The following is a 13223-nucleotide window of genomic DNA, read 5'->3' as shown; positions in this document are numbered from 1 at the left end:
GCTCTGGGCTCTGGGACAAAACGAGACGGCGGGAAAGGGGGAGCCCGAGGGATGGGTATCTCTGGTCTATACATCCCCGCCGTGCGATGGCAGGATGCGAGGGAAGAGGCGCTCTTCCTCGGAAATACGTTCTCCCGAGATGCTAAATAAGCGGGCAGGAGTTTCCCTGCCGCGGGAGTGGGCTGCCATTGGCTGCCGCCGGCCGCCCGTGCCAATGGGAGCCCGCCGGGCGCCCGGCACACAAGCGGAGCTGGGCGCTCAGCCCGGGGCGCGGGCAGGGCGGCGGGCAAAGGTACGCGGCCGCGGGACAGCCAGCGCCTCTCCCCATGGCTGCGCCGGGCTCGGGGCCCCGCCGAGAGCCTCTCCTCGGAGCATCTGCCGCTGCCCGTGCGCACGGTGCCGCCCGCAAAAGGCTGCATTAAGTCATTCGCTCGCTGCTGTGTGGGAGGTGAATTTGTCATCGAGAACGATGGAGCTACGAGATCTCTGTAAGTAGATCCGTGTACTTTATCCTGCTATTTCAGCCTGAGCATGGACCAGTTAATGGTGTCGAGGAATGGCAAAAGCAAATTAGTGACAACTGTAAATAGCGTGAAGGATTCCTCGGTTTTGTTTCGCGTGTAGCGAGATGTGTTCGTCCAAATGGTCTCAGGCATCGGACAGACTAGTTATCTGTTTGCATTACCTTGGGTGTTTTTTTTAGCCTAATTAAGGTTAGTCTGCGGAAGGATGCTGTGTTCTTTGGGGTATTTTAGATCACCCCTATGCTTGAAAAGGAAAGCAAACCTCATGGGGCAGAATATTGCAGGCACAAAAGTGTTAGGAGCCCACAGGAAGTCGCCAGTATTTGTGGTGTTGGTATAATAATAACAGGTATGTTATTACAGTGGTTTGTCAAACGCCAGTTCAGACCCTGAGCCAATAAAACATGAGTTGCTCATCATTCATCACTGTGTTCAGCCCAAAAAAGTAATTGCTTTTCCGATCCTTCATGTACCTCTTCTCTTTTTTCAAATTGTTTTCTTCTTCTTCGAAGGCTTTTAAAAATATGTTTAATTCAAAAGCTTTCCTATTTGTTTCTGAAACCTGTGAGTACATGGAAACTGTGGAGAGTTTCTTTTTTCACCATTGTGGGGCATGTGTTAGAAGTTGATTGCTTTGCCTGTTAAGACTCTGCTCTTGATTCTGTAAAGCAGAAACAGTGTATTTAAAAAAGGAAGGGAAGTGTGCGTGCAAATCTGTCCCTCTACAACTCTCTGGAGTTACTTCAGTTACACCAGCCATGAATTCGGCTCAGTACTGTTCGTGTTTTATCATGACAGGCAGCTTTGCTGCATGGAGCTCATGATTGTCTCTGCTTAACCCTCTCAGAGACTGTAGTCATCTTATCTGGTTTGTGAAAATATATAGGAGAAATGGCAGACATAGGAAGAAAATTATTTAGAAAAAAACTTTTTGTATTCTCACCCTCTGCCTGAGCTGGTCAAGTGTATCAAGGTATTTTTTGTAACCAAATTAGGTACAAACATCATATGAAGCTGGCTGCATTTTAGGCATCCATTTTTGTTGTCTTGTGTTCATTTTAGAACACAGCTTCATTTCCCAGCATTAGGAACTGCTAAGAAGTCACATTTCTGCCCGGGAATATCAGGCTGAGGGTGTAAATTTTTTTATATATGGTTTAACTGATCAGCTTTGCTTTTGCTTTGCAAGTTGTGGCAGGAAGGTGTGCATGTGGAGTTTATCCCCCCAGTTAAAGCAATCAGTGTTGCCTCAGAGTTGATGCCAAAAAAAGAACTGTCAGTGTTTTGAAGAACTGATGGATCAATATAAATTTTAAATAAATACCGAACATAGAACATCATAGTGCATCAATACAGGGAGAGTGTTTGTTGGTGTGCAAAAAGCTCCTCTGTGTAGTTTTGAGTGTTTAACCCAATATATCATAAATGCAGGAGGGACCCCTTATTAAACTTCAGTTATTGCTTTTTCTGAAGACACAGATATAAGTCACTCTCCCCTGTGCTTCCCAGAGGTGTTTGGGTCACTTTTTTATTGAAATGATGGCTCCAGGCATCCTATGGCACTGGGCTTAGAAAAAGATTCATTCTTCTGAGGTATGCAAAAAAGATAACTGTTAGCTCTTATTCCAATACTTATTTTTGTCCAGCAGTAATGAGAGTGCCAAGAATGTTTTGGGGTTTTTTTAATGGGGAAGGTATTTTGCTGCTATGTCACCTTCCCCAGGATCTTGTATCATTCGTCTTTACTTAGCACTGGTGTAGCTGAAAATCACACTGTGTATGGCAGTCTAGGCAAAGAGGTGTGCCCACTCCCCATCTTGAAGGTGGATGCTTTGATCTAGGCTAAGATGTTCCATAAAAGTCTGTGAGAAAGCTTCGACCCTTGCACACCTGGGCATGGGTTGTTCCTGGCTCCAGGCTGGTAATTTTGAATACCTTTGGGATGCACCAAAATGAAGCTTAATTGCACCTTTGAGGGTTTTTAATTCCATACTGCCTTCTGCTTTATTTTCTGATGTGAAAGCATAGGAGAACATTGTCTTTAAGGTCACTGCAACTCTTAAGATAATATTTTAATTCTTATTAGCACTCCAGGGATATAGTTCAAACAGCATAAACCTCTCAAGTTTAGTCACCAGTATTAGGCAAATACTGTAGGTGACAGAGTTCTTCTTTCTCCCATAACCTTGTTTGAAGGGATTTTTTTGCTTGTCTATCCCCTGTGCATTAGCAGATAAAAGGAGTGGGCTAGGGAGGGAGGGAGGGAGACAGCCCATAACTGCTAAGCACTGGATCAGTCTAACTGAGGGTTTCAAACCACAGTGGTGCCTGAGGTAGAAAAACTCATGTTGGAATCAAAGCCATGCTTGCATTAGATTTTTGACCTGATGGTGCAGAGAATTGTTGCTCGTTGTTAGTTCTTGGGGATGATCTATATTGGAGAGGCATTTCAGATTCCCAGGCTATAACAGTTCCAGCAATAGAGGAGTGAGTAGGCTTCAGTGAGAGCTGTGGCATGCTGGCAGCAGTTCGGAGCATGCAGAAGCTGAAAAAAAATGTTATCTTGTGGTAGCTTTAATTGGTTGCATTGGAAAACACTTTGTTTGATGGGCTCATATGCCTTCTAAAATGCTTGGTGCAAGACCAAATTGGCACAGCTCCTATGCTTATATTTTTCTTGGAAGAGTGATATTTTCACAAAGGCAGCAGGTTATTTTTTTCTTTCAATTTGCCTCAATAATGGTAAATTGAAAACTTAAATGGAATAGACATTCCACAGGTTTGTTTTGTTTCTATGGGCTTTAAGCTTAATGGGTTATCTTTAACTGCTTGTAGAGCCTCATACCCACATGTCAGTCAATAGTGGAAGCATAGAGAAAAAATTCTGATGTGAGCTTTATAAGCATCGAGAGATATTAAATTTGAGTATTTCATTATTTCCCTGGATCTTAACCCTCCTTCAGTTACAAAACCATGGTGGTTATTTATGTTCTAGTAGAGCCAACAGTCTTCAGTTTTGCCTCAGTTGTATATGGTTTTCACCCCATTATTCAAGTAAGTAGGTACAAATTTTTACACACAGGTGTAAAAAAAGTGGATAGATATGTTCACTTCCAAAGAATTGAAGACAGCTGTAACTCCAAATAAGACTAACCACACAAATATAAACAGTTCCTTATTTTTGTTCCTGGAAAAAAAAAACCAAAACACTTTTTTAGGAAAAGTTTCTGCATGGTAAGTCTTGGCTTACATAGAGCGTCATGCCATGGAAAGCTCTTGCTCCCTGTTCAGTGCATACACACTCACATCTCCAATGACACATGCACACAACAAAGCAACACCAAGCACAGAAGAAAAATGGAACAGCAGTAAAACAAAGACTTGTGAATTGTGAAAAGCCCATTGATTTGCTTGACACCCATTTTATTCAACATTGTGCAGAGCTGATCTGAAAATTCCTGTGCATCACGAAAACTTTTCAGAATAATAAGAACTGTCAATTCCAGCAGATTTTACAGACCTGTCATTATTCTTCTTGTCTTGAAGCACTAAATGGCATATAGAGGGCTTTTTTGGCAAGAGTTCAGGACTACTCTTGTAAAGAGGAATCGTGTGCCACTACCTCATGGATATTATAATTTGAAGCTAGAGTTCAGCCCAACACAGGCTCCTGGAAGCACATCTTTCTCCATACGAGTTTGCTGCTTTTATGGATCTCACTTATTTTGTCTCTTCAGAAACCCACAACTACAAACCACTGCTTTTTACTGTTCTCAGATGCAATAATGTAAAAAAAACCCCTTGTACATTCTTTTTACATTTTGACTTGATATCTTCCAGAAAATTAGAATACTTTAATGAAATCATACCCCTCTTCCACCTGCTGCTTCTTCAGAAAGGAAAAGTGGGGATAGCAGCACTGATGGCCACAAGCAGAAGTTTTTATTAACTCTTTTTTTCTTGAGATTGTATTGCTAGTACTTCCTTCTCTTGAAGCATCTGTAAAGAAAATGGTCAGAGACCCTACATTCCCCCATCATTAGCAACTACAGCCCCCTTTAGACACATGCCTATATGAGAAGCATAATGAAGGGAAGAAACAATGACTTTGTGTCAGAGAGATTAAATTTTAAGTTCTTTATCAGAGGCCATGTAACTTGAAAGTGTTTTGTCTTCCATACTTACACTTCCTGGTGTATCATCATCTGCATACATACCTCACCCAACTTAAAGTTTCAGTACAGTAAGGGTCATGACATTCATTCTGAATATGAAGATTTTCATTCAGTTATGCATCCTTGGTTTTGGTAACTTGCAGAATCCACACGTTGCAATAAACCTTCCACATGTACAAAAGTCTGCAGAGCACAGATCTGTTTTTTGTAGACTTGACAAAATTCTAGCAGGTTTTGCTACCTAGGAATTCAGTGGTTTCAAAAAAGCACGTGAAAATCAGACCTCAGAGGACATGCATGACATTCATTTAAACTAGGACTTTAATTAGCTCTATCTTGGGCATTTTAAACTCCTCTGTAATGCATAAAAGCAATCTTGTAATGGGGTGAAAAAGGAGATCTTCTTGCTAATGTTAACTCACTGTCAAATTAATACATCAAATAATATGCTCTTATCCTGAATCACTGGACTGCTTTTATCAGAGCTTTTGATATGGCAAAGAAAGTACTTGTTCCATAGCTACAAACCCAACTCTCTTAGTCTTCCCTTCTCTTTGAACTTCAGTTTTCTTAAGACTTGGGACATCGTGATACAGAGAGTAGCATTCACAGCTAGGTATTTCAAGACTCACATTCAGAGGCATATTAGAAGCCACACAAAGGGATTTTCTTTAAGTGTGGTTTTCAAATATAGGTAACCTTCTGGTTTGATCTCTGGATCCACTCCCAGTCTGCACTTCAAGAAAAAGAATCTACCCACATAGGGTTACCTCCAGTAAGATCAAAGATGTCATTGTGTTCTGACACCTGTGAGAAAGAAATGGATATATTAAAAAAAAGTGGGGGAAATTGTGAAAAGATTTGAATGAGTTCACATTTATGAAAGACATGAACCCACAGATCTTGGAAGTGAAGGAAAGACTTTCAGGATAGCCATAAAATGTTTCTTTATTTGTTAGTTTCACCAAGTTAATTAAACAGACTTGTAAACATAAATGAAAATAGATTTTCTAGATCCTAAATACAGCTCTGCAAGTGCTTTGCCATGAAAGTTAATAAGGTTCTAACTTTAGACTGGCATTTCTGTCTGGCGCCTAACAGAAGTCACTGCGAAAGATGCTGTTATTTCATTCTACCTTTGCAGCCCCTCATCAGGGTGTGGTGTCTTTCCCAGTTTCCACCATTTTCTGGCAAAGGTGTAAGTTGTCATAGATTATCCCATCTTTGGTAGATACTTCCTGAAGGATTGGAGAGTAGGTATCTTCAGATTGAGAAATGCAACTCTGTCTACTCCTATTTCCTGCTGTCCTATGTGAAAGCACCAGAAAGGCTTTGCAGAGCTTGTCCTTCCTCCGTATGGATGGATCATCAGCAAAAGGTGCAGTAGAGTCAAGGTGTGTGTTTTGCTGAGTTGCTCTCCTGCCTCAGTACAATCAGTGTTAGAGGAGTTCTTGGCTTTCAGCCAGTTGGGATGTGCCAGAACGTGCTGGAGCTAAAGCCCTCCAAGGGAAGTGTGTCCCAGTTCTTGGCAGCACCACAGAGTAATCACCTCCACAACAAATAATTCAGCATGGTGCTGGGAAGTGTTGTGTGTGGAAGATCCTTGTCCTGCAAGGAAACTGCCTCACAGTTCTGCGTTCAACACAAGGCATTAAAATGTATCTGTGGTCCTAGCCACAGGAAAGGGAAGGACTGTAGATCAACCAGGCTTCTCTTCTGATCCCCACTGTGCCCTCCCAAGGGACCGTCTGCTCTCCCCCTCCCCATACTGACCTTTGGAGGCTGGAATTAAGCCACTTGGCCAACAGAAGCTCCTCTCAGCTTTCAGAAAGGGGAGCCTCCCTATCTGAGATTCTTTGTTGCCTGTTCAAGCTCTCAGGGTCATGCTTGGGAATGGCTGCAGCTGCAAAGAGATACAGAATGACCCTGAAACCTCTCACTTTTACAGGACCAGTTGCTTTGGTGCATAGAGTTGTAAATAAACAAAGGCTTGAGTTAGGAACACCACTGATGTTTTGTAACTGCAGTGGGGAAATGGGTTATATTTATATGTTAATAGTTGGTCTTGAATTTTTCTGCTTTTAAATGCTACTATAACCCAGTTAAATATTTCATAGAAGAGTGGAAAGTCTATTCACAGCAGTTTCACAAGTAAATTCTTTTGTTCTCACTTCCCAACTTACCTTTTAAAATCCCCTATTCAAATTATCACCCTATCTCAAACAGTGTTTTGCCATTATGCTTAGAATGTCATAAGTTTTCAATGGCAAGTGGACTTATGCTAATTTCTAATGGTACTGAAAAGGCACAAGTGTGTCTTACAATAAGTTCTGCTTTTTCATGCATAAAATTATGTATCAGTTCATCTCTGCATGCAGGATTTCCATCATTCTACAGTCATGGACATCTACTCCAGAATGAACTTTGCATCAACCCCAATAAAAATTTTCATTCACCTTGCTAAAGGTTCTAGCCCGGTGAATTTTAAGGCTCTGAATTTGTATTACATATTTAAGGTATAAGCAAGAAACTTCTGACTAAGAATGTCTTTGATGGAGTAAATATCAACTGTTTCAGGCACACAGTTCTGACCATTAACATTTATCATTGACCTGGAAGATAAAGAATTGCTGCATTGTGTCACATTTTTTTGGTTTTTAAAGGACTTTCTGCCAGGTTTCAACAAAGAATAAGAGACACCTTTCTAATTTTGTTAACTGTTATTGAGTACTAGTAATTGAATGAAAATGGGGTTTTTTTCAGTTGGAGAGATGAATGACAGATTTGTAATGTGAAAAGTGTAGGAAAGCCCCACAGCTAATTCTGTGACTTTCAACTTCAGCTCCAGAGCTCAGCTGCTGATTGCTCCAGAAGTTTGCCTGAACTATGATTTAAAGGTTTTATTGCACCAAAATCCCAGAGGTTATTGCAGTTTGCAACAGATTATCACAGTGTGTAGTTCTTGTGATTGTGAAGAAATGCATACATTTCGTCATGACCCACTGCAGACACCTGGGCCTGAATCCAGACCCTTTCAGATCATGCCCTCAATCTGATGTTCTCATCACTGCCTCTTCATCATTGCTGCTGGCAAACCATTTAACCTAGCAAGGGTATTGTGCACCTCTGATGCCACAGCCCATTTGGAACATCTACATGTCGCCATTGCCACAGAGCATGTGTAAAAAGTGAACATGGCAGGTTGTGGGTTGCTTTCAGTGCAGAGCGCAGTGGTCCTGATTTACAATTCTGGTCCCCTCAGCATTATCCATTGCTTACATGATCATGGGCAGGGTGCAAACTCAGCAGCTGCTTTAAAAGAACACCTGTCCAGAAAGCAAAGCCTTGGCCATGTTGAAACAAGTGCTAGAACTCGCATCAGTTTTTGGCTGGTCCCCAGAACTAAGGGGTTGAATTCCTCCTGGGCTGAAGTGGTCAAATTGCACCATGAAGTCAGTCAAAAGGCATGTCCTCCTAAAGAAAATTAAAGATGTCAGAGAGCTCTGTGCGAGTCAGTCACAAAAGAAGTAACAATTTTGATTACTGATATACAAAAAAGACTGTTCCATCACGAATAACAGCTTGTTGTTTGCTTTGCTCTCAGCACTCAAGGGACAAAGGAAGAGAAAGCGTATACTTGTAGCCAAGTTGGCTGCTACAGTCCAGCAGCACAGTCAATCAAATTGTTTTATCCTTCTAAGTCATTCTGTAATGCCACTGATTTATCTTGCTGCCATGCAATTGTCCCCTGTTGGTAATTCCAGTTTTGTCAAGGGATGAGAGAGATTTTGCAGAAAACCTGCAAGCTACTCTTACCAGCGGGAAATAGTAGGAGAGCAGAGTAAGACTGCCTCCTTTTCATTGATGCCTATAAATAGTCCATGCTAACCCCAACAGCCTTGAAGATGTGGAGAACCTTTTTTTAAAAAAGGAATCCATTATTTTTAAAACTACATTGACTCAGCAGAAGTAGATGTGTGTTTTTTAAATCATGATGGGTTGACAATCAAGCCCTGCTGTGAAAGCTTAGCTCTTCAATTCTGGCTTTAATGTTTTACATTTATTTTAACTCTGCAGTGTATTGGCACAAGTCTTGATATCATGGCCAGAAGGGGAAATGCTTAGTTACTGTATATATTTAAAAAGAAAGGTCTTATTTACAGTTCTGTGTTCTCTGTTTCTTCAATCTCCGTGTACATGAGAAAGAAAGGACATAATTAACCAAAGCACATTTATGTCTAAGAACGGGTTGCTTAATAACAAATTTTGGAGTTCTCTGTTGTGCTAAGCAGAATTAGTCACAGGAGTCCAATTATATGGACTTCAGTGGTCCAATATGCAAGTGCTATCCAAGCATGATTTGAGCTACTTTGGAAAGTATAAGAGGTTTCTTAGGAAAGCTGTGTCCCTTGGTCTTGCAGACAGGAGGGTTTTTTTCAATATGGTATTAGTATGTATACATCCAATTAGAAATTAATGGGAAATCTAGATTATGTAGTAGGAGGAGACAACTAGGATGCTTGCCATTACTGATGCAAAAAGAAAAATGGTTGTCTCTGTGTATATAGATGTTACAAATAATCTGGGAATACATCACCTTTTAGTTTGCTCTGTAGTTCTAGAAGACCTTTTACTAATACAACTCATAGGATCTTCACTGGAAATATAAATTTCTGCAGAAGATGCAGATCTCTGTATTTCCAGGTTAATTTTAATTTTTCATGTGATTCTAGGCAGATTTAAAAGGTATCACCAAAAAAGTAGTTCAATACATATGCCATACTGACAAATATTTAAGTGAAACAAGGGTGTAAAACTACATAAAGATATTAGCTGCTAATCAAGTTATTTTCCTGCTGTTATCAGTCTTAAGGAATTCTGAAAATACCATAGAGAAGAAAATAAAAGAAAAAAAAAAAGAAAAGAAAAGAAGAAAGAGAAAAGAGAAAAGCAGATTTCCACTATTTTATGCATATTTTTGGTTTTGATAGAAAGGAATATTAAACTATGTTTGACAGCAGCATTTCATCACTTGAGATTCTGCCTGCTCTGCTCTTAATCCTGTGATATTTCAGGATCTTTAACCACCAATTTCTAAAGATGACAATCCAACCCCCTGCAGTCAGTTGTGTTCATCTCATCAAGAGCCACACTGGAGTTACTGGTCTTTCAATAGAAACTGGCTTACCCTAGCAGGTGGTTAGATTTTGTTGAATTTTCTTTTAAAAGAATTAGGCTGCTCTATTAGTTGGTTTCAGTGTAGTGCTTAGATCTCATTCTTTCATTTGGGTCTTTTGAGGGTGGCCTTACTTCAGTGATGATGAAAATCATCCCTGCTTAGAAATCTCGCCTCTGGCAAAGCTTCAGTTAGCATCATGAAAAAGAACTTTCCTGTACAGGCTGTTCAGTTTTGCTCACTGCTCTGGCAGTCCATGGTCTCCCTCAGTGCTTTGCTTTAATATGGCCTGTCTTGCCACAGGGTAAATAGGAGAGGACATCTCATGGCAACCACCAAAATTTCATGCAAATATCAGCATCATCTGGCTACAACATCTCCAGTGCAGATATCCTACTCTAAATGTTCTAGATTGCTATTAGAAGAACAAGAAGGGGAGCCAATCCTCAGGCATGTCGCTCTGCAACCTCTTCCTCAACCAGAAGCTGCTAATGAGCCTTCAGAATTAGGTGTCTCTTAAAATATTAAATCATAGCACCTTACATTCCTTTCTAGTTTATTTTAGATACTCAGTCCTAAGATAAAGGACTTTAGAAGCAAAAGTAACAGGATGATGCTATAAAGCCAGTGGTCCTGTTTTCAATAGTGCAAGTATCAGGAGTCAGGCTGAAGACATTTATAGATGCTATCTAGTCGCTTTCCATTGACATCAGGAAACACTCAGATTTGTTTCAACTTGTAACTGGAGAGGCACAATAAATTCTTTTTTGGCCAAATTGATAACTTAGAAGCTACACTCCAAGCATAACACAGGAATCAGCTGCAGATATATGTGACACTAGCTGGCAGATTTCCTTTCCATACAGGCTAATTTGATATACCTCTTCTGGAAATCTTTACTATACTTGCTTATAACCAGGAAAGCTAGTAAAGGGACTTGTCTCTAAAACTCTGGAAAAGTGAAGTTAAGTTGCTCTGAGTTTTACCAGAGCAGAATTACGGCCAGGAATACTCAGCAAAATCCAAGGGAGGAAAGCAGGGTGCAGGTCCTTGCAGCCTTTGAGGGCAAAGAAGAGTGAACAGTGGGGAAAAGCAGAACAGTAAGCCAAGATATGTTCAAGCTGGCAGTGTGTGTTGTGAAGGGAGGAGAGAATATTCATGCCGTATCCAGAGTGGAAACACTAATTTAAATTTAATATAAATAGCTACCAAAAAATATGTCCCTGAACTTAAAAAATGCTGAGTCCTAGGATGTTTCTGCTGTTAATGCTTTGTGTCTCTCCACTCTTTTTTTATTTTTCTAGCTTGGTAGTGGCAGTCCGTACAATTATGAGCTACTGCACAATTTTACACCTAAGGTACATTTAGAATCTGACAATGTTCTCCTTCTGGAATACGAACACTGCTTGCAGCCCACAACTGAAACAATTCGCTTTATTAAAAAAAAAAAAAAAAAAAAAAAAAGAAAAAAGTTCTCTGGCTTACAGATATATTTTAATAATTAGTTAAAAGGAAGCAAAAGAAAAAATTTCAAGTAGACAAGTGTCCGGGTTTGAAAAGACAGGTATGTGCTAGAGAAGAGCAGGGCCTTCCCTCGAAATGGAGCTAATAAATCCCTCCCTCTGATTTAGTATAATTTCGAAATTAAGGGGCTCTCAGGCAAAGATATGGGGGTAGGAACAGTTCTTTACTCGTATATCTAACAAGACAAACAACACGACAACGATGAAATTAACAAGCAGCAGAACAGTAACCCGGCTCCAGTCCTTCTCGGCCGCAGGGCCCTCCCCTGCGCTGCAGTTACCAATGGCGGGCAGGGGCAGGGCCCGCGCAGCTGCAGGAGCACCGGGGGGGAATGGCGGCGGTGTGCCAGATGGGAAGAGGATAGAGGAGAGACCTTTGCTGACGGTGTCGATCCCGGTGCTCAGCAGGGTGCTTGGAGATAGCAGACTGAAGTGAGGAGACAGCGGTGAGGGGTCCAACAGCAGAAAATATGGCTCCCGGCATTGGGATGGCAAGGGTGTGGGGTAGCGGCGGCGGTCGTCCTCCTCCGACTCCATGAGCAAACGGGGCGAGCCAGTGCCCTACCCCCCCCTCTTTGCTTGCTGCTGATTCGCGAGTTTCCCCCGTCCCTTTCCCCCCTTCTCCCCCTTCCCCCTGTCACTAGCCATCAGCGCTGGGGCCTAGCCATCAGGACTTTCTTAGCATTTCAATGGGGAAAATTCCATAGAGAGGAAAGGGAAGAAAAACAACCCCCAACAACAAGTGAAGAAGCCTCAGTACTTCATCAGATCTTAGGGTTTTGAGAATATAAATGATTTAAATTAAAAGCCGTTTGAGAATATATAATAGAAGAAAGGGCTCTAGCAACAGCAGATGGAGCAGAATAGAAATGGTGATGTTACTATATGTACCTGCTTGCACTAAAAACAGCAGCTGTAAGGAGGAATTTGAACTAAACTGTATGAACATGTATTCTTACAGCTCTTATTAATGGATTGTTCTGTTCCTCTCCCAGTTTATCTTGACCCTTTTCTGAGGATTAAATTAATCGCTTGTGCAGCTCAGCTGAGGATAATGAAATTGTCCCAGGGTACGAATGTAGCCTTTGGGTTTGACCTACAGAAGGCTGAGTCTCTATTCCTCACTATGTTTTCCGGCAGTTTTATTTATGTTGGATTAATTAAAAACACCCTCTCCATTCCCCAGGCTTATATGCTCTCCTGTGCAGAATAAAGGAGGTTCCAGTGTCTGGTCTCTCTCAGCCCATCCATGCTGATGCAGAGACTGCAGAAAACTCTGCTAATGAGGGGATGTTAATGTCCCCAGCGGTGCTTTCTGTCTATATCAAATAAAGCAATCTAAATTTTGCTGAATATGGAGACTTTTGTTTCTCATTTATAACAACCCTGATCCTGCTTGTGAGCAAAAAGGCTCATGTTCTGATAGAACTGGGATGGGCATGGTATATGATGTGAGGAACAGTTTGGATTCCTTTTTGAAGTCATAGCTGTGGCTCACATTTGGCCCATAAGGCAGAGCCTTTATTTCTGTAGGTGAATGCGAGGCATTAAACCATGTGGTCATCTGGAATTTGATACAGGGTAGGCAGACTTAAATGCCTGTTCTAGTTCCTATGTATTATGTTTTTAAAAGGTCTCAAAACAGATTATTTATCTTTAACATTTTAAATACATCAGTGTCCACAGTTTGGGGTCCAAATCCTGTCTTTTTAATCCAGTGTGAGAGACTGAAATCTGGTACAAAGTCACCTCTTTATTCTGAGAATTTTGACTACAGTAATTTTCTTTCTTTCTTTCTTTCTTTCTTTCTTTCTTTCTTTCTTTC

General features: G+C 41.1%; 1 protein-coding gene and 1 long non-coding RNA gene across 17 annotated transcripts in view; both read left to right on the top strand.

Annotated features, from left to right (window-relative positions):
- ELMO1 (engulfment and cell motility 1) overlaps positions 1 to 13223 on the top strand; it is a 321603-nt gene that overhangs the window by 227424 nt on the left and 80956 nt on the right. Inside the window, exon 1 of one of the 16 annotated variants that reach the window (XM_014886869.2) lies at positions 158 to 488. The exons of the other annotated variants lie outside the window; for them this stretch is intronic. The gene's annotated coding sequence lies outside the window, so the exon portion shown is untranslated. Of the gene's footprint in view, positions 1 to 157; positions 489 to 13223 lie in introns of those variants that run through there. 16 annotated transcript variants of the gene reach the window in all.
- Positions 2838 to 12751, top strand: LOC148225192 (uncharacterized). The gene is made up of 2 exons (XR_015804254.1): positions 2838 to 11844; positions 12394 to 12751. It is a non-coding gene; the product is annotated as an uncharacterized LOC148225192 (long non-coding RNA).

Source organism: Sturnus vulgaris, chromosome 1, assembly GCF_052056855.1.
Source record: "Sturnus vulgaris isolate bStuVul1 chromosome 1, bStuVul1.hap1, whole genome shotgun sequence".
In the NCBI taxonomy this organism is placed as follows: Eukaryota; Metazoa; Chordata; class Aves; order Passeriformes; family Sturnidae; genus Sturnus; species Sturnus vulgaris.
The sequence above is the reverse complement of the archived record's forward strand: the minus strand, read 5'-3'. Positions and strand labels throughout refer to the sequence as shown.